Source organism: Tiliqua scincoides, chromosome 6 (genome assembly GCF_035046505.1).
Source record: "Tiliqua scincoides isolate rTilSci1 chromosome 6, rTilSci1.hap2, whole genome shotgun sequence".
Lineage (NCBI taxonomy): Eukaryota > Metazoa > Chordata > Lepidosauria > Squamata > Scincidae > Tiliqua > Tiliqua scincoides.
The window spans coordinates 77,600,685-77,609,029 of NC_089826.1; positions in this window are offsets into that span (position 1 = coordinate 77,600,685).

The window sequence follows — 8,345 nt, forward strand, 5'->3', positions numbered from 1 at the left end:
AGGCTTCAGAGTTCAGCAGCAACTGTTACCCTGCACATACCCAATCTCATCTGATCTTAGAAGCTAAGCAGGGTCAGGCCTGGTGACCTGGAGACAGGGTTGAGCAGTGAGGTTGCAAAGTTTGCAGACGACACCAAACTTTTCCGAGTGATGAAGACCAGAAGTGATTGTGAGGAGCTCCAGAAGCATCTCTCCAGACTGGCAGAATGGGCAACAAAATGACAGATGCGCTTCAATGTCAGTAAGTGTAAAGTCATGCACATTGGGGCAAACAATCAAAACTTTAGATATAGGCTGATGGGTTCTGAGCTGTCTGTGACAGATCAGGAGAAAGTTCTTGGGGTGGTGGTGGACAAGTGAAAGTGTCGACCCAATGTGCGGCAGCAGTGAAGAAGGCCAATTCTATGCTTGGGATCATTAGGAAGGGTATTGAGAACAAAACGTCTAATATTATAATGCCGTTGTACAAATCTATGGTAAGGCCACACCTGGAGTATTGTGTCCAGTTCTGGTCGCTGCATCTCAAAAAAGACATAGTGGAAATGGAAAAGGTGCAAAAGAGAGCGACTAAGATGATTACAGGGCTGGGGCACCTTCCTTATGAGGAAAGGCTACGGCGTTTGGGCCTCTTCAGCCTAGAAAAGAGACGCCTGAGGGGGGACATGATTGAGGCATACAAAATTATGCAGGGAATGGACAGAGTGGATAGGGAGATGTTCTTTACACTCTCACATAACACCAGAACCAGGGGACATCCACTAAAATTGAGTGTTGGGCAGGTTAGAACAGACAAAAGAAAATATTTCTTTACTCAGCGTGTGGTTGGTCTGTGGAACTCTTTGCTACAGGATGTGGTGATGGCGACTGGCCTGGACGCCTTTAAAAGGGGATTGGACAAGTTTCTGGAGGAAAAATCCATTATGGGGTACAAGCCATGATGTGTATGCGCAACCTCCTGATTTTAGAAATGGGTTATGTCAGAATGCCAGATGCAGGGGAGGGCATCAGGATAAGGTCTCTTGTTATCTGGTGTGCTCCCTGGGGCATTTGGTGGGCCGCTGTGAGATTCAGGAAGCTGGAATAGATGGGCCTATGGCCTGATCCAGTGGGGCTGTTCTTATGTTCTTATGTACTTGGATGGGAGACCACCTGGGAATACCGGGTGCTGTAGGTTTATACCATAGTCTTTCGAGACTGAAGGTTGCCAACCAGTACGGCAGGGATTACATCACCCTTCTTTTTCACCTATCTTTTTGCTCCTTCTCTGGGCTTCCCCAGCCCCAGCGCAGCCAGGGTAGCCTTCCTGAGATATCTCATCATCGGTCTCTCATCATCACCAGAGTTGTATAAGTTCTGATGGAGTCCCCAAGATAGTGAAAGCCTAGAAGCGAACACAAATGTGTCTGACCATTCTCCACAGGCCAATCCCAATGTCCGATCGATGCTTGGCTGACCCAATAAAGACAACTTTTTAAAAAGAGGAATATAATCGCTGGATGCAATTACTACAGTTCCCCATCAGCCATATACAGGTGGTGCCTTGGTATTCACAAGGGACCACCCACAGATACCAAAAACATCGGATAAGCAAAGGTTTTTGGTCCCTTAAACCTTCCAAAGGTGACTGGAGCTTGCGCGCTGCCTCTGTGGGCTGCAGCAGTCCGGAGCAACATTCTGGTCTCCTTTGGAGAGTTCAGGTTGAGCCAAGTCTGGCTCTATGGGGGTCTGGGGACCCGCACTGAGCCAGATCCGTGAATGGTAAATCTGTGGATAAGTAGGCTGAACCTGTACTGGTTACTGTTTCTTCCTTTCCCCCCTGCACAGCACCGGTACTGCCTTCTACTCATGAGGAGGCCACTGTCTCTTTTGCTCCTCCTCCCACAGCCTCTCTCGCCCCTGCCTGCCTTAGACCTTGACGATCCAGGTTTGAATTCCATCTCAGCCATGAAGCTTCCTGGGTGTCCTTGGCCGGTCACTTTGTCTCAGCCTCACCTACCTCACAGGGTTGTTGTGAGGACAAAAAGAGGGGAGCAGCTGTGTACACCGCTCTGAGCTCCTTGGAGGAAGGGTGGTATAAAAATAAATAAATAACGAGGGCTATATAGGTTAAAATAGCTGGCTCTTGCCAGCCAAGCATTTTGTCACCCATGCAAAAGCACAAGAGTAAGGCTGTGCCTGTGTGAAATGCTGATTGGACCACCCATAATTTGAATGTCCCTAACTCAGTGTGTAGTCAGTAGTTGTGGTGGCAGTGGTGTTTTAACTGTATGACCATCACATTTTGGAAAATGCTTTCTGACATCAGAATTAACGTGTTGTTTTTTAAAAATTTTGTTGGATTTTGGGTAAGTTTTTTCCAACTTTATCTATAGCCTCAAGATACCTGTAACATTAAAATAATCCTTTCCTCTACTGCACCTACTGCACTCAGTTGCATTCCCATGACTGAAGTCAGTGTGAACATTTGGTTGGAATTAATCATCACCATGTGTATAAGGAATAATTCCTTGTGTTCGGACTAGTGATGCATATTCACCACACGTGTGCTGTCAAGGAGATTAATTGCATGATAGAAAAATGCAGGCACAGTTCAAAATTTGGATTGTGTTTCAGTTTCAGGGAAGGTTAATAAAGTAGGTTACAGCAAATTCCAACATGTTTCAACATGGTTTGGCCATCCTCTTACATGAGACTATTCCCTTTTTCTAGAATACGCTGAGATTTGCGTGAGCAAAAAACATTCTCATATAAACATCACTGGGTTAAATTTAATAGTATTTACAAAGCAGAACTTTGGGAAATGTTCAAACAATGAGAACACATAAATTAAGCATGCTGTGGAAAGTCTTAATGGAGACGTTTTCCATGTGCAAACCTATTGATTACTCATATATTAGGGGTGATTAAAGCGTTATGAGTCAGTAGCCATTCATTCACTGGACCTTGTAATTTAGCTTTTACTTCAAACTTAATACTTCACTGCTAAGTTAATGCGTACGAAGAGTGTATTAAGCCCTGACAAATTTCTAAATACATTGTCTATTTCATCATACTAAATTACTTGGAAGCAGTGCATATTTCCTACATGCAGCTACAGTTTGGAGGGGATCCTCATAGGCAGGGCTGACCTAAGGTATGCCAAATGCTATTCCCCTTATCCAATGATGTACTAGCTTCTACTCCTCTCACTCTTTAATGTTCTCCCTAAGCATGACCCCCACATTTCCTTTTCCTACCTGTCCCTCTCTTCCTCCTCATTCCAAGAAGTTGAAAGGAGAAGGAGGAGCAATGGAGACAAGTAGGCAAACAGAGGTGGGTGGTCCCTCCATCAATAAGCTGCCTGAGATCACCACTTCAGTTGGTCTCATGGATGGGCCGGCCCTGATGACAGGCATTCTGCATCATTTTACATTGCAGTTGTTTGGTTGCTAGTGATAATATTAAAACCCTCCCTTATTTCACATGTTTTCCTCCAGTTCCTCTCCAGGAATAGTTGTTACAGAATAGTTATATAGAATTATAGGAGCATAATAGTGGCTGACTTTTATGTGTCCTTTTATTTCTTGCATAAAAACAGAACAAAATTAATTCAGGTCACCAGTGTATGAGCACACTTTCTGACACATCTCAAGTTGTGTCTGTATACAAAAATTTGAGCATGAGTACGAAGTGGCATTTACACACTCTCGTATCAAGTGTTTAGTTTCGTTAAGAGTTTTCCTTGACATTTTTACACTGCAGTTGCTTGGTCACCAATAGTAATATTAAAACCTGGAGTATACCCTCTCTCTGTCCCCTCTCTAGCACAAATTCCTCCTCCCATCCCCACCAGCCTTTTCAGCCTTAATCTTGATTTAGAGTATGTGGAGCTCTCTGCCACTGTATATGGTGATGGCACCTGGCTTAAATGGCTTTAAAAGGAGTTTTGGACAGATTAATGGAGGAAGACTCCATCATAGGTTAGAAGCCATGATCAGTATATGCAACCTCCTGGTTCTGGAAGTAGGCTATCTCTGAATGCCAGATGCAAGGGAGTGGCAACAGGATGCAGGTATCTTGTCTTGTGTGCTCTCTGAGACATCTGGTGGCCCACTGTGAGATACAGGAAGCTGAACTAGATCAGCCTTTGGCCTGATCTAGTGGGGCTCTTCTTTAAGTTCTTGTGTTCTTATCTTCACTGGTACTAATTAGCATCTCCACCGTAGGAGTTTGAAGCCAAGGGCAGAAATGAGTTTGTAAATTTTGGTTATGATGGGAATCTGATTAATGTTAACCTTGGTCATTATCAGTGCAGTTGTAATCCTAAACCAGGGTTAAGGGTGTAATGGGAAAGGAGGACTAGTTTACTGTGGAGATGAAGAGGAGGGTGAAGGGAGAAAGTATGCATTCCCAAGGCTGGCTTTTCAAGCTGCCATTTACAGAGAGTCAGCATTATATCTGCACTAAGGCCTAAGCTTATAGATCTCAAATTTACTGATGTAAGCACCATTAGTATCATTAGTTAATGAAAAGGTTCCTGACGAAAGTTTTTGAAGTAACATAAGACTGCAGCATTTTAACTTACGTAAAAATTTAGACACAGCTTCTTCTTTGTGGCTTCATCCAGAATTGCCCTATCTTCTGTAGTCTGATGAAATGGTAGAGTTTTAGCACAAGAGAAGCAACTCTGTCTGAGCCATCAAAGTCCTTGTGGGGCCAGGAATTGCCCGCATTAAAAGAATCTGTAATCACGTTACTTCTAGGAGACTTTGATACTGTGCATTGTTTTATCTTTCCTACTGTTAGAGTGGCCCTAAGTACCATGTGCATATGCCAGAGCCCTGATTTATAATTAGGAGCATCTGGCCATGCTGCTGTCTAGAGTCATTTTCCTTGTGTCCTGAACAAAGCAAAAAAGTTTTGATGAAGGCAGCTCTCTTTGGGTAAGAGAGACAACGGGAACACAACAGGAATGTTCTTTTAGCCAAACATAAGATTGCAATAACTGCTTTTTCCAGTGTACACGTATGGTTATAGAACTGAAGAATCACACTATCAAGAAAAACAAGACTGGAGTGTGTAAAGGATAGGTGGAAAAAAATCAGCTCAGTTTCCTGTGGCTCAATCAAACCCAACTCCAAACCCCCCCCCCCAATGCACTGGTATCAAAATGGTGACTGCTGTATCCTGTGGTGGGCAGGCAGTTGCAGAGTTCTCTTCTAGGTAAAGGAACAATTAATCCCATACCCAGGGGTAAACCTTCATGTCGCATGCAGGGGGGAGGTCTTCTTGGACCTGTGCTAGCTTAATAGAGTTACTGGTCTGCGTGGACCCTTGATGCAGAATCGGGTCCGAGGTTAGGATTCAACAGCTGCTACTTTACCACCAACAGTCACAGATTGTGGATAATTCATAATCTTCAAAGGAAGGCTCAGTTTCATGTGCACTGATGATTTGCACTGAATACTTTGACCGAATGCTTTATTTTGTATTATAGATTGAAAACAGGCAGCTCCAGTGACAAATTTAGGTCTAATATGTAATATTGCCATATGACCAATGAACTGCCCATCTGTTTTCCCCCTTTCTTCCTTAGCTGGGAAGAGATGATAGATTTGTGTTCTGGAATGCAAATAAACAGCATCCCAGTAGTGAATAATCATTGTAGTTGGGGTGATGAGGTGCACATTTTGCATGAACTGTCTTGGCCAGGCCAGGGCAGTGGTTTAAGAGTTGGACGTAGACCTTAAAGATCTGGGTTCAAATCCCTGCTCAGCCATGAAGCTTCTTGGATGACATGGGTCAGTCATTGTCTCACTGCCTCACCTACCTCACAGGGTTGTTGTGAGGACCAAAGGAGGTGAGGAGCCATATACACCACCCGGAGCTTCTTGGATGAAAGGTGGTATAAATATGTGAAAAATAAACAAATAATAGTAAGAATATTTTTTGAGGGCAGAAATCAACTTTTGTAAAAAATAATTCAGTGTCATGAACTATTGTAACACTAGTAATTAAATAATGAAAATACAAATGTTAGTAGTTACCCCTGCTAACTGGGTAAGAGGCACTCTTTCAACTGGGTGCTCCTCTTTTTAGCAGGGGGAGAGTAAACTGGCCCACCTCACGCCAGCACTGTCTTTTCTAGTGGCTGTCTGCTGGTGTTCTTTTGCATCTTTTTAGATTGTGAGCCCTTTTGGGACAGGGAGCCATTAGTTATTTGATTTTTCTTTGTAAACCACTTTGTGGACTTTAGTTGAAAAGCGATATATAAATACTGTTAATAATAATAATAATAATAATAATAATAATAATAATAATAATAATAATAATAATAATAATCGTTGGCAACCATCAGTCTCGAAAGACTATGGTATCGCGCTCTGAAAGGTGGTTCTGGAACAGCGTCTATTGTGGCTGAAAAGGCCAATTCGGGAGTGACAATCCCTTCCACACTGGGAGCAAGTGTAGTCTGTCCCTGGTCTGTCTCCCTGGCTATGGGCCTTCCTTCTTTGCCTCTTTGCCTCAGACTCTTGGCCAAGTGTCTCTTCAAACTGGGAAAGGCCATGCTGCACAGCCTGCCTCCAAGCGGGCCGCTCGGAGACCAGGGTTTCCCACTTGCTGAGGTCCACTCCTAAGGCCTTCAGATCCCTCTTGCAGATGTCCTTGTATCGCAGCTGTGGTCTACCTGTAGGGCGCTTTCCTTGCACGAGTTCTCCATAGAGGAGATCCTTTGGGATCCGGCCATCATCCATTCTCACAACATGACCGAGCCAATGCAGGCGTCTCTGTTTCAGCAATGCATACATGCTAGGGATTCCAGCACGTTCCAGGACTATGTTGTTTGGAACTTTGTCCTGCCAGGTGATGCCGAGGATGCGTCGGAGGCAGCGCATGTGGAAAGCATTCAGTTTCCTCTCCTGTTGTGAGCGAAGAGTCCATGACTCGCTACAGTACAGAAGTGTACTCAGGACGCAAGCTCTGTAGACCTGGATCTTGGTATGTTCCGTCAGCTTCTTGTTGGACCAGACTCTCTTTGTGAGTCTGGAAAATGTGGTAGCTGCTTTACCGATGCGTTTGTTTGGCTTGGTATCGAGAGAAAGAGTGTCGGAGATCGTTGAGCCAAAGTACACAAAGTCATGGACAACCTCCAGTTCATGCGCAGAGATTGTAATGCAGGGAGGTGAGCCCACATCCTGAACCATGACCTGTGTTTTCTTTAGGCTGATCGTCAGTCCAAAATCTTGGCAGGCCTTGCTAAAATGATCCATGAGCTGCTGGAGATCTTTGGCAGAGTGGGTAGTGACAGCTGCATCATCGGCAAAGAGGAAGTCACGAAGACATTTCAGTTGGACTTTGGACTTTGCTCTCAGTCTGGAGAGGTTGAAGAGCTTTCCATCTGATCTGGTCCGGAGATAGATGCCTTCTGTTGTAGTTCCAAAGGCCTGCTTCAGCAGGACAGCGAAGAAAATCCCAAACAAGTTTGGTGCAAGAACACAGCCCTGCTTCACGCCGCTTCGGATGTCAAAGGGGTGTGATGTGGAGCCATCAAAGACAACAGTGCCCTTCATGTCCTTGTGGAAGGATCTGATGATGCTGAGGAGCCTGGGTGGACATCTGATCTTGGGGAGAATCTTGAAGAGGCCATCCCTGCTGACCAGGTTGAAGGCCTTCATGAGATCTATGAAGGCTATAAAGAGTGGCTGTCGTTGTTCCCTGCATTTCTCCTGCAGTTGTCTAAGGGAGAACACCATATCAGTGGTGGACCTGTAGGCTCGGAATCCACACTGTGATTCTGGATAAACGCTCTCTGCAAGTACCTGGAGCCTCTTTAGTGCAACTTGGGCAAACAACTTTCCTACAGCGCTAAGGAGAGAGATGCCACGGTAGTTGTTGCAGTCACCCCTGTCGCCTTTGTTCTTGTACAGCGTGATGATATTTGCATCCCTCATGTCTTGAGGTACTCCACCTTCTCTCCAGCAGAGACAGAGGATTTCATGCAGCTCAGTGACGATGATCTCTTTGCAGCATTTTAGGACTTCAGCAGGGATGCTGTCTTTTCCAGGTGCCTTGCCAAAGGCAAGGGAGTCCAGGGCCACGTGAAGTTCTTCTAGGGTTGGTTCACTGTCAAGCTCCTCCAGCACAGGCAGGCACTCAATGTTGTTCAACGCTTCTTCGGTGACTACATTTGTGGGTATTAGGAAATACAATGTATCATTTGTACATACATTATACATACATTGACTACAGTTTGTGGGTATAAGGAAATAATAATAATAATAATAATAATAATAATAATAATAATAATAATAATAATAATAATAATAGTGCTTCTCTGAGTGGAATTTCTATGAGCATGCTTAGTT